Source organism: Carcharhinus amblyrhynchos, chromosome 15 (genome assembly GCF_965287045.1).
Source record: "Carcharhinus amblyrhynchos chromosome 15, sCarAmb.v2.hapA, whole genome shotgun sequence".
Classification (NCBI taxonomy): domain Eukaryota; kingdom Metazoa; phylum Chordata; class Chondrichthyes; order Carcharhiniformes; family Carcharhinidae; genus Carcharhinus; species Carcharhinus amblyrhynchos.
Genome location: NC_137338.1, coordinates 63,310,367 through 63,333,289, shown reverse-complemented (window position 1 = coordinate 63,333,289; position 22,923 = coordinate 63,310,367). Strand labels below are relative to the sequence as shown.

General features: G+C 41.1%; 1 protein-coding gene across 7 annotated transcripts in view; it reads left to right on the top strand.

Moving 5' to 3' along the window:
* The window catches only part of LOC145353367 (sex comb on midleg-like protein 2), a 193,426-nt gene that overhangs the window by 1,249 nt on the left and 169,254 nt on the right, over positions 1-22,923 (top strand). The window contains exon 1 of one of the 7 annotated variants that reach the window (XM_080204056.1): positions 7,943-8,047. The exons of the other annotated variants lie outside the window; for them this stretch is intronic. The gene's annotated coding sequence lies outside the window, so the exon portion shown is untranslated. Of the gene's footprint in view, positions 1-7,942; positions 8,048-22,923 lie in introns of those variants that run through there. 7 annotated transcript variants of the gene reach the window in all.

The window sequence follows — 22,923 nt, the reverse complement described above, 5'->3', positions numbered from 1 at the left end:
CAGAATGCCTTTTAAAAGACAAAATTGCACTCTACTACTACCACCTCTGGCAGCTTGTTCCAGATGCTTACCACCCTTTGTATGAAAAAAATTGCTCCTCTGGACACTTTTGTATCTCTCCCCTGTCATCTTAAACCTATGCCCTCTACGTTTAGACTCCCCAACCTTTGGGGAAAAGGTAGCTAATCTGTGCCCCTCATTATTTTATAAACCTTTATAAGATCACCCCTCAGCCTTCTATGCTCCAGAGAAAATGTCACAGTCTATCCAGCCTCTCCTTATAACTCAAACCATCAAGTCAGGGTAGCACCCTACTAAATCTTTTCTGCACTCTTTCTAGTTTAATAATATCCTTTCTATAATAGGGTGACCAGAACTGTACACAGTATTCCAAGTGTGGCCTGACCAATGTCTTGTACAGCTTCAACAAGACGTCCCAACTCCTGTCTTCAATGTTCTGTCCTTCTGTCACTCCACTTTCAAGGAGCTATGAGCATGTACACTTTGTAACGCTCCCCAACGCCCTACCATTAACCAAGTAAGTCCTGTCCTCCTTCAGTTTACCAAAGTGCATCACCTCACATTTATCTAAATTGAAAACTCCACCTGCCATGCGCCAGCTCACTGGCCCAATTGATCAAGATCCTGTTGCAATTGGAGATAACTTTCTTCACTGTCCACTATGCCACCAATCTTGGTATCACCTGCAACTCACTAACCATGCCCGTTATATTCTCATCCAAATCATTAATATAAACGACAAATAACAGTGGACCCAGCACTGATCCCTGAGGCACACTGCTGGTTACAGGCCTCCAGTTTGAAAAACAACTCTCTACAATCACCCTCTGGCTTCTGACAAGAAGTCAGTTTTGTATCCATATAAATACCTCACCCTGGATCTCATGAGATTTAACCTTATGCAACAACCTACCATGTGGTACCTTGTCAAAGGCCTTGCTAAAGTCCATGTAGACAACTGCATTGCCCTCGTCTACCTTCTTGGTTACCCCTTCAAAAAACTCGATCAAATTTGTGAGACATGATTTTCCATTCACGAAGCTATGCTGACTGTCCTTAATTAATCCTTGCCTCTCTAAATACCTGTAAATCCTGTCTCTCAAAATACCTTCCAACAACTCACCCACCACAGATTAGAAGCTCACTGGCCTGTAGTTCCCAGACTTTTCCTTGCAGGCCTTTTTAAACAAAGGCACAACATTTGTCACTCTACAATCTTCAGGCATCTCACCCGTGACTATTGATGATTCAAATATCTTGGCTGGGGACCTGCAATTTCCTCCCGAGCCTCCCACAATGTCCTGGGATACACTTCGTCAGGTCCTGGAGATTTATCTACCTTGCGCTTTAAGACTTCCAGTACCTCTTTCTCTGTAATATGTACACACCTCAAGACATCAGTATTTATTTCCCCAAGTTCCTTAACATCCATGCTTCTCTCAATAGTAAATATGGATGAGAAATATTCATTTCAGATCTCATCCATCCCTTGTGGATCTGCACGTAGATGACCTTGTTGATCCTTAAGAGGCCCTACTTTCTCTCCCTTGTTACTCGTTTGCCCTTTTTGTATTTGCTCTTTGGATTCTCCTTTGCCTTATCTGTCAAACAATCTTGTGTCCCCTTTTTGCTCTTCTGATTTCTTTTTTAACTCTATTCCAAAACCCCCTATACTTTTCAAGGATTTCACTTGATCCCAGCTGCCTATGTATGTTAAACTATGACCCTCGTTCTGGACTTTCGCATCATTGGGAACATTCTTTCTGGAATCTATACTCTCTAATGTTGTTAGAATTTTATAACTTTCTATGAGATCTCCTCACTTTTCTAAACTCCAGTGACTATCATCCTAACTGACCTAGTCTCTCCTCAATGACAGACCTGTCTTCCCAAGAATCAGCATGGTAAACCTTTGCTGTACTCCCTCTATGGACATCCATCCTCGGATAAGAGCACCAAAATTGCATGCAATACTTGAGGCATGATTCTCCAAGTGTATGTTTTTCCTTTTCAGATAATAATGCAATTTCTTCTTGAATGTCTCAATTGAACCTGCGTCTAACATGCTCCAAGACAGTGTGTACTACTTAACCATTTTCTCATGTCGCCATTGCTTCTTTTGCTTTTGCCTTAAATTTGAGCCCTCATGTTCTCAATATTTAAGTGCTAATTTTTTTTTCCCTCAGTATTCTGTCCAGACTTCTCATGATTTTGGATACCCCTATCAAATTTCCTCTCCTTTTCCTGCCTTTTCCAAGAAGAGCAGTCTCAACTTCTCAAATCTGTTATTGTAATTGAAGCTCCTTTTCTCTGGAACCATTCTTGTGAATCATTTCTGCATCCTTGCTAACGTGCGGTACCCAGAACTGGGTATATAATACTTAAGTTGAGGCAGAACCAATAATTATCCAGGTTTAACTTCTTAGCTTCTGTACTTTATACCTCTTAAGAAAATCCAGAATGCTGTATGTTTTATGAACTGCTCTCTCAACCTGTTCTGCTAACTTCAATGATTTATATACCTATTACCCAGGCCCCTCTGCTCCTGTATCCACTGAAAAATTGTACCCTTTTATTTTGTATTGTCTCCAAGTTCTTTCTATCAAAATTCACATTTCCTGCATTCAGTTTCATCTGCCACTTGTCTGCGCATTCCTGCATTAAATGTATCAGTGCATTCCACATGTCTATATTATTTTGATCTTCTCCACCATCCTCAGTACTTCCAAGCTTCGTATAATCTGCAAATGTTGAAATTGTACCCAAGGCCTATGCTATTAAAATGGATCAGGAGGGACAGTGATCCTGAAACATCCTGAGGAGCTCCAATATAAACCTCCAATCTGAAAAACAACTGTTCACCACTACTTCTTTCATGTCACTCAGCCAATTCAATATCCATGTTGCTAATGTCTCTTTTTTTTTCCATAATCTCCAACTTTGTTCACAAGTCAGTTGTGTGGCACTGAAGACCACGTACACCACATCAGCAGCATTATCCTCATTGACCCTCTGTCAAAAACTCCAGCATTTTCCCTGACAAATGTCGGCTTCCCTAATTAATTTGCATTTGTCCAAGTGACTTGCTAATTTTGTCTTGTATTATCATCTGGAATCAAACTGGCCTGCAGTTACTGGACTTATATTCACACCTTTTCTTGAACAAAGGTGTAATATTTTCCCTCTGGCACCTCCTCTGATTTGATTTGAAAATTATGGCCAGTGCTTCCCTAATTTCCACTCATTTGCTTTGGTGTCTTGGTGCCATATCAGCTGTATGTACAGGAAACCTATCCAACACTGTTTTTCTTGACAAATTTTCCAGTACCTTTTTTTTAAATTTTAAACTCAAGTGTTTGAATTACCTGTTCTGCCATGACCTGGACAGAATTTTCTTTCTTGCTAATTACAGATATAGCACATTTATTTAATACCTCAGGCGTGTCCCCTACTTCCAGACATAATTTGCTTTTTGGTCCCTAATTGGCCCCACTCCATCTCTTAGCTGCACTTTTACAATTTTATATGGATAAGAACCAGGTCTAGCAATACCTCCTTACTCATTGGATTGGAAATATACTGCTGTAAAAAAAAACTCCTGAATACACACTTGCCATTGTCAACTTTTTACAACACCACTATCCCAGTCTATATTCAGATAGTTAAACACCAGCATTATAACTATTCTATAAATTCTTGCCCTTCTCTGTAATTTACTTGCAAGTTTGTTCCTTCACATCTTTCCCACAAGTTGACAGCCTGTAGAGCAATGTAATTTAACCCTTTTTATTCCTTGGATATAACCAACTCATGCGCTTGCTTTTGGTGGTGAACACACTGTTCATACATGCAGTGACTTTTTTCACAAGTCATTCATTTGTTACCATTCTTTGTATATTTTTGCAAGTTGAATTGAGTTTGTGTCCTCCATGGTTCAGTTTGTAGCACTCTAATAGATTGTGGGTTCAAGTTCCACCCCAACAATCAAGGCTTCCACACCAATGCAGTCCTGAGGGAGGTGTGCTGCTGTTGGTGACGTCTTTCAGATGAGACGTTAAATCAAGGCTGTATCTGTCTTCGGTGGACATAAAGACTTCATGGCATTATTTCGTAGAAGAGTTGGAAAATAATCTCCAGTGTCCTGGCCGATATTTATTCCTAAATCAACATTGCAAAAAGCAGCTTATCTGGTAGTTGTATGTTGCTTTTTGTAGGAGCGAGCTACATCCAAATTGGCTTTCACATTTTCTACATTGTAACGGTGATGACTGTTCACAAACATCAGTGGCTGTAAAGTACTTTGGTTCTGAAAGGTACTCTACAAGTTTCATTGTGAAGGTAGAAACAATTAAATGTCCTCAAGTAGCAATGCACAATACCTCTAGTTGAATTTAGGTTAATTAAAGGTCTTCAAAATCCAGAACAATTGAAATGTAGCTTAATTTGCCAGTTGGAGTTATGGGTACAATTTTGTTTTGCTTTAAGCATCCTTGGGAGAAAAAAACAGTGCTTTCAGAATCTCAGGCATGAACTAGTGCTCTTGCTGAAATTATGTTTCTATTCGAAAATTGTAAGACAATTTTATTCTGTAAACAGCTGACAGAGCTTCAACAGACAGAGGGATATGCAGAGACAATGGAAACTAAAACCATTGTCTACTTTATAAATTATTTGGATAGATGTACAAGATAGCAAACAGATTTTTGTGGATAAGATTAATGAGCTTAAAATGAGCCAAATCAACATTATCGTGGAAAAATATTATTTCCCTTAAATAACAATTGGAAACATTGTTTTATGCTGTTGTGCACTTCCTGATTTCCTTATTGTTGAAAGGACATAATAATGTTACTTGTTTAGGGAGTAATGTTTCTGTACTTCAGTCTGATCAATGCTGCACATGTGCCCAACTGGTGTGTAATATGTCATGATGAAGGTAGATGGAAAAACTAATTCTAATGTCATATCTGTTTTTTACACTTTGCAATTAATTTCACTGGGGCAAAAGAGGGAGTAACAGACATGATTATCAAAATATAAAATGAATACTTGTTTTTTTCTACTGCTGAAGTTGTCATCTGCTTTTTTGATATAGTAGGAAACATTAAACACTTCATTGATTCCAGTATTTCAGAAGGAGTTTCTGCTGCCTTTGTTTATTTTCTCAATCTAGCTGTGAATAAATACATTTTTATGTAGTACTTGGTCATAAAACAATTAGGCTGAGATTTTTGTTATGGACAAAATCATAAAGCTAACATTCTGATGTAAGTAACATAGCATTCTGTCTTGAGAACAAAATCTGACATTTTAACACAGTGCGTTTGGTTACCGTCACTAAGTAATGATGGTTTTTGTACAGCGTTTCCTTTAATTAAGCTAATAATATTTATGCATGTTGAATTTCATGATTGAGGGGAAACAGAAGGACTGGGCAAAGTGTTTAATTGTAATGTATTTTTTCCATCATAGATTGGTTTTTGGAGTCTCTGTAGTTCAGTCCCTAATTTTTTTTGCTTAAAACTTATTTTGCCAAAGCTGATAAATACAACACTAAACGGTTAAGAAATGCAAGTTTAACTTAGTTTGTTTGAAGATGGTGCAGAAATTATCAAAGTTACAATAATGAATGTGCTGGTGGTTTATATATGCAGTATATTTCTTGACAAGTTTTCCACTGCTTTTTCTTCGCAATTTTAAAGCTGGTATCCTTCCAGCATTTACTACTTCCTTTTGTGCCTGGGGAGCCAATGTTAATGTGTAAGCCAGACGGAGAGTGATTTGACTGTCTGGCAACACTGACCTGGATGTAGGTGATACCCTTAATATTGAACATCCATGAGCTTCATGGGTGAGTTATGTGGGCACTGACCAGGACTGGTGTGAGAGTTGCCCAGTAATGTGAGTAAAAAGGTGAATTTGTAGGACACGGAAGGCAAAAGAGAAATATGGGCAAAGGGATTTGTGAAATGACTTCGAGATAGGCCAAGGAAGTTTGAAATTGTCAAGTAGCTTAAAAGGAAGGGGCTTGTTGGAGGGGGGGAACCTGAGGGTAAATAACTTGTAAATGCTTTGGAAATTTTTTTTACTCTGTTAAAGATATTATATAAGTACAAGCTTTTAATGTTGTGGTACGCATGTTAAGAGGTATGATTATATTTCTAAGGTACACTGTAATGTGATGGACCATATGCCCTCCATTTGTTAGCAGTCTGAACATACCTTTACAGTGAAACCCCTGTCTTTAAGCGCAGAACCATCTTTGAATAAAGAATCCACCTTATTTCTGTTATTGAGCCTCTTTTGGTGGTTAGTGCCTTGTACATAGTACTACTTAGATTCACAAACACAAGATGGTATCAGCCTCACAGAAGGTTAGGGTGCATGGAGTTGGGGTAAGGTGTTAGCGTGGATAGAGGATTGGCTGTCTAATAGGAAGCAGAGAGTTGGTATCAATGGGTGCTATTCTGGTTGGCAGTTGGTGACTAGTGGAGTGCTGCAGGGATCGGTTCTGGGGCCTCAACTGTTTACCATTTACATAGATGATCTGGAGGAGGGGACTGAGTGTAGGGTGATGAAATTTGCTGATGACACGAAGATGAGTGGAAAAGCAAATTGCATGGAGGGTGTGGAAAGTCTGCAGAGAGATCTGGATAGGCTGAGCGAGTGGGCGAGGACCTGGCAGTTGGAGTATAATTTAGCAAGTGTGAGGTTGGCAGAAATAATAGTAGGAGGGATTATTATTTAAAAGGCGAAAAGCTGCAGCATGCTATGGTGCAGAGGGACTTGGGGGTCCTTGTGCATGAGTTGCAAAAACCCAGTCTGCAAGTGCAACAGGTGATTAAGAAGGCGAATGGAATGTTGGCCTTTATAGCAAGGGGGATAGAATGTAAAAGAAGCGAGGTCTTGCTGCAACTGTACAGGGTACTGGTGAGGCCGCAGCTGGAGTACTGTGTGCAGTTTTGGTCGCTGCACTTGTGCAAGGATACATTGGCCTTGGAGGAAGTGCAGAGGAGGTTCACTAGGCTGATACCGGAGATGAGGAGGTTGGCCTATGAAGGGAGACTAAATAAACTGGGTCTGTACTCAAGTTTAGAAGGCTGAGGGGGGATCTTATAGAGACGTATAAGATACTGAAGGGGATGGATAGGGTAGAGGTAGAGAGATTCTTCCTGCTTAGAAAGGATAGCAGGACTAGAGGGCACAGCCTCAAGATAAGGTGGGGGGGTGGGGGGGGCAGTTTAGATCAGAATTGAGGAGGAACTTCTTCACTCAAAGAGCGGTGAATCTCTGGAATTCTCTGCCCATTGAAGTGGTGGTGGCTACCTCGCTGAATATATTTAAGTCATGGGTAGGTAGGTTTCTGAAAGACAAGGGAATTAAGGGTTATGGGGAGAAAGCGGGAAAGTGGAACTGATCCACTTCAGATCAGCCATGATCTTATTGAATGGCGGGGCAGGCTCGACTTTACACAGTAGCAGTTTAGGCAATTTGGTAAACTTGTGTGTATTTGAGCTTCGAGGTTGGTTGGTTAAAATTCCGGTTAGGCTTGAAAACCAGAGATTCTGAGATCAGATTTCTCACATTTGGCTCAACTAGGGGCAGATGTGAGTGTGCAGGGCCAAATGTAGAGGACCAGTTTTAAAAATTACCAAATTGCTTATTTTTGGAACCCCTTGAGAGGATCAGCACTATATACAGCTACCTGATTGACCATGCAGACTGGGAGGCCCAGAAGTGTTAGTTGTGCCGTGGTCAGGCAGTTGAACAAAGAAGTCAAACTTTAAGGACAGCTTGCAGTGGGAATGTGTGAATTGACGTGAGGAAAATCGTGCAACTACTGTCTTCTTTAGAAGCTTCAAGATTACTTCAACTTAATACCATCCTGCACTTGTTTAGATCTGGAACAAACTGGTAACATTGGAAACTATCAGTACCCCTCAGAGGGACAGTGAAAGCCGAAAAAGCGTTGGTGATTGGTGGATCTATGGAGTGGAGATGCCGGCGTTGGACTGGGGTAAGCACAGTAAGTAGTCTCACAACACCAGGTTGAAGTCCAACAGGTTTATTTGGTAGCACAAGTCACAACTTTTGGAGCACTGACCCTTCATCAGGTGAGTGAGAGTTGTGTTCACAAACTCAATTAACAAGATAAGGGTTGGAATGCGAGTCTTTACAGGTAATCAAGTCTTAAAGGTACAGGCAATGTGATTGGAGAAAGGGTTAAGCGCAGGTTAAAGAGGTGTGAATTGTCTCCAGCCAGGACAGTTAGTGAGATTTTGCAAGTCCAGGCAAATAGTGAGGGTTACAGATAGTGTGACATGAACCCAAGATCCAGTTGAGGCCATTCTCATGTGTGCAGAACTTGCCTATCAGTTTCTGCTCAGCGATTCTGTGTTGTCATGTGTTGTGAAGGCCACCTTGGAGAACACTTACCCAAAGCTGAATCCCGTGACTGCTGAAGTGTTCCCCAGTAGGAAGAGAACACCCCTGCCTGGTGATTGCTGAGCAGTCTTCATTCATCCGTTGTCGTAGTGTCTGCATGGTCTCCTCAATGTATCATGCCTTGGGACATCCTTTCCTTCAGCATTATCAGCTAGACAATGTTGGCTGAGTTGCAAGAGTATGTTCTGTGTACCTGGTGGATGGTGTTCTCAAATGAGATGATATGGTGATTGAACGAACACTGTTTGGAGCATTTGCATGGTCTCCTCAGTATACCACGCCTCGGCTCATCCTTTCCTGCAGCGTATGGTGATTGTTGAGCAGTGCTCGTTCATCCGTTGATCGGTGGATCATCAGTCAGTTATTGCTGCAGTATTTTTGACTACCCATATAGGAGGAGATTCCTTCTAACTTCAGATAGAAGTACTGAGCCATTGTAAGAATGACAAAACAATTTTCTAAAATCAGCTGGAAAGCATTCGATACGCTATCAGAATTTCAAGCAGAGTCTAGCTTTGTTTTGTTGACCCAGCAGGCGCAACTGAAACAGAAAACAAAGGTATGCATTGCCATTGGCAGTGGAGGCCTGAATTACCTTAAGATTTGAGGCCTGAGCACTGAAGATCCTGTGAAAATCCAAGCCATAACAGATCAACTTGAGTCAAGCTTAATTTTCTCTTTGATAGACTATCAGCTGTTATTGATCAGTTTTTTAGTCAAAATTGAGCAAAAGGTTGCAAGTATGACTTCAGAGGCTGAATGAGTGGACTGTATCATTGAGCTAATGATTGCATGAAGAACAATAGAGACATACCAAAGGGACCACTTGGGAAAACCCAAGTGTTTTCTGGGGATGTCTTGTTCAGATTATCGAATGTTTGAGAGTTCACAATCTGTGTATTTTGATTACCATTGATGCATTGAGTTAAAGTTATGGACCCAAGAAATTATGTAAAGGATAACAAGATCTCTTAGATATGCCTAGCAGTTGTCCAGCATATCGTTGCATTTGCAGATCATGTGGTGCCGGGGTCACTGGAACTATCTATTAGAAATCCAACCCTGCTAATAAAGGTTTTAAAGCCTGGCAGACTGTAAGACGGTTTCATTTCCTGGCAAGCTTAGTAATCATGCCCCACATCATAACCGATCTATGAAGTTATGTACTAAGCCAATCCTAGTGATGGTGAGGGTTCAAATCTTGTCAATGAGAGGAACTGCCATTTTACGTTAATGCCACTGAACACATTGCTTGATAACTGGAGGTGTTTGTATCAGTTTGTGTTTTGGAGGGTGCACGAGCTTCTGGGTGAAGGTGGACATTGGTGCTAGCACAAATATTTTTACCACTGCATGTACTGAGAAGTAAATGTCTAGATAAATGGCAAGTCGTGGTAATGTCAGTGAACACCCAGCTGACTGCGTGCAATGGCTCATGGTGCAATGTTGTATTTATACTGGACAATTTTGGTTCTGTGCAGATAGTTCCTAAAAATGAATTGAACTTGACTCCTGACTTGCAGTAAATTCAAGGCTTGAGTTGCTGAAAAAATAGGGATTTTGCACAAGCTCTATAATATCTTTCCTTAAGCGAAGTGGACAACATGGCAGCACAGTGGTTTCTACTACTGCCTCACAGCGCCAGGGACCTGAGTTCCATTCCAGCTTCAGGTGTCTGTGGAGTTTACACATTCTCCCTGTGTCTATATGGGTTTCCTCTGGGTGTCCTGGTTTCCTCCCACAGTCCAAATATATGCGGTTTAGGTTGATTGGCCATGATAAATTGTCCCTTAGTGTGTCAAGGGATTAGCAGGGTAAATACGTGAGGTTATGAGGGCTTAGGTGAGATTGTTGTTGGTACAGGCTTGATGGGCCAAATGGCCTCCTGCAATGTAGGGATTCTGTGAGAAGTGGCATACTGTCATAGTCATCTATTCCAATTTGTTAGATAATTTAAATATACAATGCAATATATGAATCTTCTCTGAGCAAATATTTTCTTTGGATTTGCTTTGAATACAAGGTGTGTTAACTTATATATTGGAAAGTACAAGTTGAAAGACTGAGTTAATCTTTTATTATGGAACTTATTGTATTTTGATAAATTATGTCTGCAAATGTTACTGAGTGATTCCAACAAGATATGTGAATTTGCCATGTAGTGTAACATTCTCACTCACGGGGGACTCACCCCAACAAATTGTTTTTTTTTAAATCACAATGTATTGAATATGGTTAGTAACAAATGTAACAGGCCTGAAATTTTAGAGATTTATTTCAGGTAAAAAAAATTGGCAGTTCCTGTTTACTGGCATTTAATTAGGTAAAGGCAATATGCCTGACCCAAGAATGTTAACATCAATATAGTTATTTAGAAGTTTTGGGGAAACGTTGTTCTTTGGATCAGTGTTATGTTGTTACATATGGATTGTTAATTTAAATAAGGCCCAAGTGCTTGTTTCCAATTATCCAAAACACGTCAGTTTCCCTTGGGGGGCAATTCTTTGTTTGATATTGCCACAATATCGTATTATTCATAATATATAATTGAAATGAGAGAATTATTTTTACCCTTTCAATGGATAAACAGGACTTGAAAACTATAATGCGTTTGATGTTTTATACTTTTGTTATTTTGATACTTTAATTAAATTATCTTTCCCTTCAGTGGTGTGAAGAAAAATCTATTTTTTGCAATTACATCTAATGTTCAACTAATCATTTCTCATAAAGCATTGGGAAAATGGAGAAAAGCTCCAACAAGCTAAATTTTCTTTTGCACTTCTAAATTATAGGATACAGGGAATGTTAGGAATCCTCTATTTGGATAGTGTCGTCGACAACAGAAAGAGAAATCTTACCATTTGTATAGGATTATACCCTGTGCTGAAGAAAAAAACCTCCATCTCTAGTCTTGTCAGATTGCCTTTCTCCTTGTAAGACCTTTACATTATGCATAGACAAGTGTCCGCATCATCATTTATGTACAACTCCCCAAATAGAGAAGATTTTTCTGTTCTATAAGGCTGAGGGAACAATATTCAGTCACTTCTCTGCAGCAAAGCTGTGTTATGAATATCTTTTCAATGTGTAAAGATATCCACTGTAATCTATGTTTATGGATTGGTTTATTCAAATGAAGATGTCCATGGATTTTTCCAGAAATTTAATTATTGGAATATGGTGAAGTTATTGTAAAATATTTATATTGGTTTGATAGACTGCATGGGAAGTAAAATTTAATCTATAAATCTCAATGATAGCATTTTAAAAGCTCTCAGAAAAAGCATCCCGAGGTCTTTCACAGGTGCATAATCAAAACAGATGCTGAGTCAAAAATTAATTATTGACAGTGGTGACAGTTTGATTTAAGTTTTGGTTGCAGTGTTAAGTATTGAATGAAGAGGCCGTGATTTCGCATGTAAACCTAAAAAAAATGACCAGTGAAACATTGGCAAGACACTGAAAGCAACTACTTTTGGAATCATGCCATGGATCTTTTACAGCTGCTTTAAGGCATTAGGGACCTTTCAAAAATACTTGTGTTTATATAGCTCCTTTTAGGACGATTGAATGTCTAATGTGCTTTACAACCAATGAAGTACTTTTGAAGTGTTATCCATGCTGTAGTGTCGAAGCCAGTTGGTGCATAGCAAACTTCTACAAATTACAAATATGATAGTTGTGGGACTGGAGAAGGTTACAGAGTTAGGGAGAGGTGAGGCATGAAGGAAAATGAGCACAAGGATGTGAATTTAAAACAAATGTTTTGGGACATAGGACCAAAGTAGATCAGCTTGCAGTGGGTGACGGTGAAAAATTGTTTGGAATTCAGATATAGGCAACAAAATTTTGGATAAGCACAAGAAATATGAAGAAAACAAAAACAAATTTTAATGTCAGCCATGGTTCGGTTGGTAGCGCATTGACCTCCGAGTGAGAAGGTCATGGGTTCAATTCCCACTCTAGAAAGGCCAAAACTCCAATAAAGCACCTAGGGAGTGCTGCTGCAATGCTGTAGGTGCCGTCTTTTGGATGGGACATTAAATAAGGCTCCACTTGCCTTTTCATATAAGATATGACACTATTCCCAGGAAGTGCAGAGTTATTCCCAGTGTCCTGGTCAATATTCAGAGTGTAGTAATTTTTAATGTGGCAGCTAGTGTTTAGGCATGGGGTCAGACAAATAGCAAAGTGATAATGACTACACAGTATGTTCTAGCAATGTTAGTTGAAGAATAATTGGTTCAGGGAGAAACCTCCTCCCATTGAAATAATACTTCAGAATCTTTTATGCCCATCTAAGAGAACAGATGGGATATTGGTTTGACTTTGCATCCACAAGACAAAACTTCTAATAATGCAGCACTCAGTCTTGCACTGAAGTGCCATTCTAGATTTTCTGCAAGAGTCACTTTGAGATTTGAGCTCAGCCTTGACTGCTACAAACTAAGCCAAGACTGATGGCTTCCTTAAACATCTCCACCTCTTCAATATCCTCCTTAAAATGTGCATCTTTACTCAAAACATTTATCCTTGTGAATGACTTCTTTGGCTTTATGTATTTTGCAATTATGCTCCTGTGTAGTGGCTTCAAATATTGTGTTTGGATAAAGGTGCTATGTAAATTAATGTTTTTCCTACATGTTTTCCATGACCAATGCCAAGATATTCCTGTTGTGCAATAGTTGCACACAGGCTTTGGGCAGATGGCGTTGGAAAGCTGCTACTGTTGTAAATTTTACTGACAAGTGGATGTGTTTCTTTTTAATCTCAAAAGTTCGTCTTTAAGACCTTGCTGTTCCAATGCTCACTGATCAAAAAAAATACAAGTTTATCTAGTTTTAACATCTCAAATGTGGATTTGCTAAGGAAACAAGAAATCAGAGCCAGCAGAGAAATCACTGGGAATCTTGGGCAAAAGTTTGCTGGAAAAATAACTGTGTTAACACTTGGCATTAATAATGTGCACTTCTGCTAGAAAGTTCAAGTAATTAAGAATCTTCAGAACTTCCCTTATTTTAAGAACATGGGAATTAATTGTCCTTTAAATCAGCATAATTACATTTTGACAATGTGATAACTGTTAATGCAATATTAATTGACCTCTGTGACCCAGAAATGGAATAATTGAAAGTGGTATCATTATTAAGTTAGGACTGATTGAAGGTTTTACTAAGCGTGGTGTATGGAGAAATGTAAGCAAGTTTCAAAAAGCTGACTTCATTCCTGCCAATGTAGATTTATCACTATATTTGCATTTCATCTATTTAAAATTTAACAAATCTGTTATGTCCTTTTGTGCTTATTTCATTTAGATCAATGCCTGTAAGCTCGCTTCCTGTAATTACATTGTTACTGATATGTTACTGCTTCACCTATCATCTTGTTCAAAGATGGTGTTAAATTTTGTTACTGTAATGTGCAGTACGGTGAAATATTTGCTTAAGGTATTAAATAGATAGTTGAACTGTTGGCAATTACCTCACTGTGGCTTAGCACTTCCTTGTAACTTTTAAGCTTGCACTGACAGAACACTTAACCATCAAAGATTTTCATCTGAGAAATGGGGTTGGTGGTTTTCATTCAGTTCAGTGTGGGCTGAACACCAAAGTGCAACTGTGCTAAGCTACGTTGAATGCCCTTTCTTGGACCAAAAGGACAGTAGGTATGAAAGCGATAGTATGTTGTACAATTGGAAAGTTATTCAAAATTGATTTGTGTCCTGTGGTCCTTGCAGTCTCTACCACTGGGAGTTTCTTCATAAAGTTTCTGGGTTTATTGTAGACTAATAAAAATTGATTTTGATAGCAACTTATCATGTGACTACCAGGCTGGGCAAAGGGAAACTGGATGTATCTTGTCTTTTTTATGTCTGTCTAATAATTCCTATGTTCCAATGAAAACAGTTCCACTGTTGGAGATCTTGATGGAAAGGACCATTAATTCTATTCTACATAGGTCAAAAATGCTTGTACATGTTGTACACCGACCTACCCTGCCATTCATACTTAAATATCTAGTGGAAAGCAGGATAAGTATTTGAATTAACCTTGATTTGGAAAAAGGATTTTGAGAAGCATTTAAAACAGAATAAAGTCAGAGTTAAAATAAGATGGGAACGAAGCTGTGAATGAATTTAAAGATAAAGATTTTAAACTGGTGCACGGTGTATGTCAGTGAGAATGAGGCTGGAAGGCGAGCAGGACTGGGTTTGGGACAGAATGTGGATGGCTAAGCTTTTGAGCAAATTCTGAATTTCAGCAAGAAGTTGGAAAAATCGAGTCACAGGTTGAGGAAGTATTGGGTCAAGATTTTGTATCAATGGAGGAGAGGTATCTGGAAGTTGGCATTGTTGGGGAGGTGGTAATCAGCACTGTTAATGTTGAACAGGGTTGACCTGATTATGTGTGAGAGCATTAACTGGCACCTATGTACCTGGTGGCTGTGGTGTGTCGGTCCACCTTGTTGTCAAACGAGGCATATACACACGGTGGGTCATGTGTGGACTGCTCTTGGATGTTTCGAGAGTGGCCTAGTACTTCGCGTTGTTGTGTGTGCTTAAACCTGGAACTGCAGACGGGCACCACAACAGCTCAGTGACTATCACTGCTAGCTGTGCAGATACATGGATTTGGGCCAGTGTCTGTGGGAGTTTCTCCCTGTGGTTGCGTGGGTTTCCTCCGGGTGCTCCGGTTTCCTCCCACACCCCAAAGATGTGCTCTTAGGCTGATTGGTGTACCAAATTGACCCTACACTATTCTCCCCTGAATCTAGCTACAGTAGGGGTACCATTCGCATACACACGGGGCAAGGTAGGTGTAGGAAAATGCTTTGTTGAGATGGTGGCGTGGGCTCGTTGGGCTGAAGGACCTGTTTCCCGTGCTGGGTTGTTCTTTGTTATTTGTTCTATGCTCTTCATTATTGCCTTGCACTCTGAACAAACAGTGATAATATTTTGCATCTATAACAGTCATTTATTTCACACTGTCAACTTTTCATATTGGAAACTGTCAACTAAATATTTACAAACAGTGGTCATTTCATACTAATTTGAGTTTATAAGCAACTACAGTTACTTTTCTAAAATTACCCCATTTCACAGGAAATATTTGGTTGTTTTAAAGGTACAAATAAGTTTAGAGGAGGTTCCATTTTAGCAGTAAACATAATGCTGTAGGAGAGCCACAGTGATGTTCAAGCTATGATACTCAGCAATCCAAACAGGTTAAAAACTTTGGTCAGTTTAAGGGCATGTTTGTTGGTGAGTTTATTTGATGGATGGCATATGCAGAGACACAAAAGACTGGAGCATGTGAAGTACCTGTTATTGCCAATAGTTGGCACCACCATGGCTGGAGGAAGTAAATGGCAGAAGGTAAGATTGACAGCTAGCTGTGTTCTTGGATCAGTGTTGAAATCATAACAGGCAATTTTCAAGGCAATAAAACGTTTATTTCTTGAATAATATTTAAGTCCAGCTGATGTGAACCTGCCTTTTTTTAACTTGGGAGAAAACTGTTCCCAATTAGGCTTCACATTTTATGTCTATAAGCAAGTCAAAAGACCAGACCCTTAACAAACTTTGTAATCCTATGCCTAGGCTTCATTTGAGTTGCTTTTCCTGATTGAAAAGTTTTAAATCTGTATAAGTTTTTTGTGGAAAAAATAACTAGTGATTTTGTATTTAAGAAGTACTGCTGCAATAATGATATGAATGTTACTGCACGTGCATTTTGGGCTTACTAGTTTGTATATAGCTCTGAGCATGTGTAGCATATATTTTGTGTAAAAACCTTCATGTACCTTATTGATTTAGATATATTTGTACAATTACAATGAATTGCAACTGAAAAAGTGAAACAATCCGTCAATGACTAATAATCTGTAATAATGAGAAAGCAAACTATTTTTGCTGGTCACCACCTCAAGTTCAAAGCCTTAACCCTGCACAAGGGGAGAAATTAAGTATTTTGACCAACCACGTTCTAAATTCCTCGAGCAATTTTGTTTTTGTTCTTGGGATGTGTGTGTTATTCGTAAGACTAGTAGCTCTTGAAGTTAGTGGTGAGCTGTTGCTTTGAACCACTGAGTCCCTGGTGAGGTACAACCACATAAGTTCCAAGATTCGGACCATGTGACAGTGTAGGAAAGACAATATATTTCCAAATCAGGTTGGTGAGAGATTTGGAGGGGGACGTGAAGGTGGTGGTGTTCCCCTGCCCCTGCTGAGTCTTTTTTAAATATGGTAGATGTCATGAGTTTGGTAAGGGTTGTTGAAGGAGCCTCGGCAGGTTGCTCTGTGCATCTTGTAGATGATGCAAATTGCAGTACGCTATGCTGGTGATGAAGGGAGTGAGTGTTTAAGGGTGCAAATAATGTCAGCTGCTTTGTCTTGGATGGTGCCAAACTTCGAGTTGGATCTGTACATGTTCAGGCAAATTGAGAGTATTCTATCGCACTCCTAATTTGTGCTTTGAGGTAGTGTACAGGCTTTTGGAAGTCTGAAGGTGAGATACTCACTGAAGAATTCTCAGTCTTTGCCCTGGTCTTACAGCCTTGGTATTTAGCCAGTCTGAGGACACCGTCCTGAGGAACTCCTGTCGTGATAATTGCCAAGTGCTTTTTGTGTACATCAAGTTTGGATGGGTCAAGGATCAGTAAAACATCAAGTGACATTTGAGACAAAATGTCATATACAATTGAAGAAAAAGTTGTTTATGGCAACTCTAAACGTTACCAAGGATAAGTAAAAATGACTCCAACTTATGAAGTAATACCCTGGTGACCAAGCCGGAATTTGAGCTTGAACCCAACTTCAATCTTGCAATTGTAATTATTACAGACTGCAAACTGGGATCAAACAAGCTTAAAGAGTCTGGAGTTCTTAAAGGAATTGAGGTGCGAGGAGTTGTAAACTAAGTAGCTGTGGGAGTCTGTGAGCTTGTAATGAATATTCGTAGTTCGTCTGTCACCAGAAGTGGAGACAGAAGAGGTCAAGGAAGGAAAGGAAAGTGTTGAAGATGAACCATGTGAAGGGGCGAGAGGGATGGAAATGTGATACAAAATTGGGTAAATTTTTCCAGGTCCACATGAGAGTATGAAGTAGCATTAATAGTCATTGATGTACCAGAAAAACGGTTGTGGGAGGGGGTCTGAATTGGACTGGAACAAGGAATGTTCCATGTACCCCACAAAAAAACAGGCAAAACTGGGGACCCATTCAGGTAACCATAGTCGCATCTCTTATTTGCAGGAAGTGAAACAAAAGAAAGGAAAAATTGAGAGAACAAATTCAGCTAGGTGGAGGAAGTAATGGTAGATGAGATTTGTTTGGATCTCTGCTCAAGGAAGAAGCGGAGAGCTCTTAGACCATCCTGGTGGGGGATGGAGGTGTAGAGAGATTGGACGCCCATGGTGAAGAAGTGGCAGTTAAGGTCAGGAGACTGGGAAATTGCTGATGTGATGTAGGACATAAAAGGAATTGTGAATATAGGTGAGAAGAGACTGGACAAGGGAAGAGAAGATGGAGTCAAGATAGGAAGAAATGAGTTTTGTGGGGCAGGAAAAGACTGACATGGTTGCTCTGCCAGGTCAGTCCTGTTTGTGGATTTTGGGAAGTAGATGGAGGTGGGCTCTGGAACAATGAGGTTGAATGATGTGGAGGGAAGATGTGGTGAGTGATAGTCCTGGAAGTGACTAGTTGGTGACTAGTGGAGTGCCCCAGGGGTCGGTGCTGGGGCCTCAGCTATTTACCATTTATATAGATGATCTGGAGGAGGGAACCGAGCGTATGGTGTCGAAATTTGCCGATGACACCAAGATTGGTGGAACGGCAAATTGTGCGGAGGCTGTGGAGAGTCTGCAGAAGGATCTAGATAGGCTGGGCGAATGGGCCAGGAACTGGCAAATGGAATTTAATGTTGGCAAGTGCGAGGTGGTCCACTTTGGTAGGAATAATGGTAGGATGGTCCATCCTACGTGGCGAAAAACTGCAACATGCGACGATGCAGAGGGACCTCGGGGTCCTTGTGCATGAGTCGCAAAAACCCAGCCTGCAGGTGCAGCAGGTGGTCAGGAAGGCTAATGGGATGCTGGCCTTCATAGCAAGGGGGATTGAATATAAAAGTAGGGAGGTCTTGCTGCAGCTGTATAGGGCACTGGTGAGGCCACAGCTGGAGTACTGTGTGCAGTTTTGGGCGCCGCACTTACGCAGGGATATTTTGGCCTTGGAGGGAGTGCCGAGGAGGTTTACTAGGCTGATTCCGCAGTTGAGGGGGTTGAACTATGAGGAGAGGCTGAATAAACTAGGCTTGTACTCGTTAGAGTTTAGAACAATGAGGGGAGATCTCATTGAGACATATAAGATGTTGAATGGGATGGATAAGATAGAGGTAGAGAGGCTCTTCCCGCTCAGAAAGGACAGTAGGACTAGAGGGCACAGCCTCAAGATAAAGGGGGGTGCGGTTTAGAACGGAGTCGAGGAGGAACTTCTTCACTCAAAGGGTGGTGAATCTCTGGAATTCTCTGCCTGTTGAAGTGGTGGAGGCTACCTCGCTCAATATTTTTAAGACGCGGGTTGATAGGTTTTTGATAGGCAAGGGGATTAAGGGTTATGGGGAGAGGGCGGGAAAGTGGAACTGAGCCACGACAGATCAGCCATGATCTTATTGAATGGTGGGGCAGGCTCGAGGGGCTAGATGGCCTACTCCTGCTCCTATTTCTTATGTTCTTATGGAAGCAATGGCGTAATGTTCAGTGGTGGGGTCCAGAGGATCATAGGAAACAGTGTCTGTGAGTTGGCACTCAGCTTCTGCAAGGCAGAGGTCACACAACATGATCCATGATATTCATTAGATAATCTGTGTTGATTGAGGAAAATAAATTGGCTCTTCTTTGAAACCATGCCATGGGTTATAGATCTCCATCTCATTAAGCAAACTGTCTTGGTTTAACTTCTCATCCAAAAGATGGCACTTCCAACAGTGGAGTGTTAATCTGGATTTTTCACCTCCGGTTTCTAAAGTGAGACTTAAACCCTTAATCTAGTAACTGAGGAAACTGTGCTCCCACTGAGTCTCTGCTGACGTACTGGAACCCCCAAATCCCTCTGCTCTATCATGTTACCCAACTTTCCTCTTAAAAGTGTAAACAATTTGCAGTTACTGAATTGAATTCCATTTGCCTCTTTGGCCAAATCCACCACATTATCGGTCAGCTTTATTAATGCTTGATTATTTTGTCATACCTGTTTTCGTGGGATTGTTTGTAAATTTAGATGCTACTTCCCCTCAAAATCAAAATGTACACAAGGTGCAAAATCTAGATAGAATATTTGCTGTGTTTTAAATAAAACCGCTTAGTTTTTAAAAACTCATTGAGAATGTGGGCATCAGTGGCTAAGCCAGCATCTATTGCCATCATTGGTCTCCTTTGAGAACAAAGAACGACCCAGCACGGGAAACAGGCCCTTCGGCCCAACGAGCCCGCGCCGCCATTTCGACAAAGCATTTTCCTACACCTACCCTGCCCTGTGTGTATGTGAATGGTACCCCTAATGTAGCCAGATTCAGGGGAGAATAGTGTAGGGTCAATTTGGTACACCAGTCAGCCTAAGAGCACATCTTTGGGGTGTGGGAGGAAACCGGAGCACCCGGAGGAAACCCATGCAACCACAGGGAGAATGCACAAACTCCCACAGACACAGGCCCAAATCCATGTATCTGCCCAGCTAGCAGTGATAGTCACTGAGCTGTTGTGGTGCCCGTCTGCTGGTCCAGGATTAAGCACACACAATGACACGAAGTACTAGGCCACTCTCAAACCTCCAAGAGCAGCCCACGCACGACCCACCGTGTGCATGCCCCTTGTTTGACAACAAGGTGGACCGACACCTGTGGATCAAAAGAGACAAAACATTAACATGTAATGCTACATTTCCAGTGTTGTCCCGAGGCTCTGACCCTTTTTAATACCGTCTACTATAACCCTCCATCCCTGTTTTGCTCAATGTCTATCTAAGTAAACCTTAAACAAGTCCAATGTGCCTGCCTCCACCACCTTGGTAGCGCATTCCATACCCCCACGACCCTCTGCGTGAAAAACCTTCCTCTAGTATCCAAATTATACTTCTCCCCCCTCACCCTTAGATCGTGACCTCTCGTAATTCGATCTCGAGAAGATGGTAGTGACCTACCTTCTTGAACCTCTGCAGTTCCTGAGATGTATGTACACCCACAGTGTTTTTGGGGAGGGAGTTCCAAGATGTTTACCCAGCGACAGTGAAGGAACGATGGTATATCTGAGTCAAGATAGTTAATAACTTAGAAGGAACCTGCAGATAATGGTGTTGTCTGAAATCAGCTGCCCTTATCCTTCTAGGTGGTAGCAGTCTTTGGTTTAGAAGATGCTGGCTAAGGATCCTTAGTAAGTTCCTGCATTGTATTTTGTAGATAGTACACACTGCTGCCATTGTTCATCGATGGTGAAGGGATTGAATGTTTGTTGAAGGGGTACCAATCAAGAGGCTGCTTTGTTTCGAATGGTGTTGAGTTTCTTGTATTGGAGCTGCACTCACCCAGACAAGTAGAGAGTATTTCATTTCACTCCTGACTGGTGCCATATAGATGGTAGACAGGCCTTGGTGAGTCAGCAGGGCTGTTACTCATGGCTGGATTCCTAGCTTCTGACCTGCTCTTGTCACACAGTATTTATGTGGCTGATCCAGTTCAGTTCCTAGTCAGTGGTAATCCCCAGGGGAATTCAGCAATGGTAATGCCATTAAATATCAAAGGACGATGGTTAATGCTCTTGTTGGAAATGTTCATTGCCTGGCATTTGTGTGGCATGAATATTTCTTGCCACTTGTCAGCCCAAGCCTGGATATTGTCCAGGTCATGTTGTATTTGGGCATGGGCTACTTCAGTATGAGTCGTGAATGGTGTTGAACATGGGGCAGTCATCAGCAAATGTTCCCACTTCTGACCTTATGGTGGAAGGAAGGTCATTGATGAAGCAGCTGAAGATGGTTGGGCCTAAGACACCATGCAGTGACATCCTTTAACTGAGGTGACTGACCAGTTACCCAAACCAAATTGCTAGGGCTCCTTGATGCCATACTGTAAAATAAAAATTGAAACATAAAAAACACAGAAAAACTACAGCACAATACGGGCCCTACGGCCCACAAAGTTGTGCTGAACATGTCCCTACCTTAGAGGGTTATAGGTAAGCCTAGTAATCTCTATCTTACTAAGTTCCATGTACTTATCTAAAAGTCTCTTAAAAGACTCTATCGAATCCACCTCCACCACCGTTGCCGCCAGCCCATTTCATGTACCCACCACTGAGTGAAAAACTTATCCCTGACATCAGCTCTGTCCCCAGCACCTTAAACCTGTGTCTTCTTGGGGCAACCATTTCAGCCCTGGGAAAAAGCTTCTGACTATCCACTCGATCAATACCTCTCAACATCTTATACACCTCTATCAGGTCACTCGTCATCCTTCGTCTTTGCAAGGAGAAAAGGCCGATCTCCCTCAACCTATCCTCATAAGGCATGCTGCCCAATCCAGGCAACACCCTTGTAAATCTCCTCTGCACCATTTCTATGGCTTCCACGTTCTTCCTGTAATGAGGCGACCAGAACTGAGCTCCAGGTGGGGTCTGATGAGGGTCCTATATAGCTGCAACATTATCTCTCGACTCCTAAACTCAATTCCTTAATTGATAAAGGCCAGTACACCATACGCCTTCTTAATCACAGCTTCAACCTGCGTAGCTGCTTTGACCATCCTGTGAACTCGGACCCCAAGATCCTTTTGATCTTCCATACTGCCAAGAGTCCTACCGTTAATATTATATTCTGCCATTTTATTTGACCTGCCAAAATGAACGACTTCACACTTATCTGGGCTGAACTCCATCTGCCACTTCTCCGCCCAGTCTTGCATCCTATCAATGTCTCGCTGCAACTTCTGACATCCCTCCACACTATCCACAACACCTCCAACCTTTGTGTCATCAGCAAACTTACCAACCCATCTCTCCACTTCCTCATCCAGGTCACTTATAAAAATCACAAACAGCAGTGGTCCCAGAACAGATCCCTGGGACATTCCACTGGTGACCGACCTCCATGAAGAAAATGACCCATCTATAACCACTCTTTGCCTTCTGTGGGCAAGCCAGTTCTGGATCCACAAAGCAATGTCTCCTTGGATCCCACGCCCCCTCTTTCTCAATAAGCCTTGCATGGGGCACCTTATCAAATGCCTTGCTGAAGTCCATACATACTACATCTACTGCTCTTCCTTCATCAATGTGTTTAGTCACATCCTCAAAAAAGTCAATCAGGCTCATAAGGCATGATCTGCCTTTGACAAAGCCATGCTGACTATTCTTAATCATATTATGCCTCTCCAAATGTTGATAAATCCTGCCTCTCAGGATCTTCTC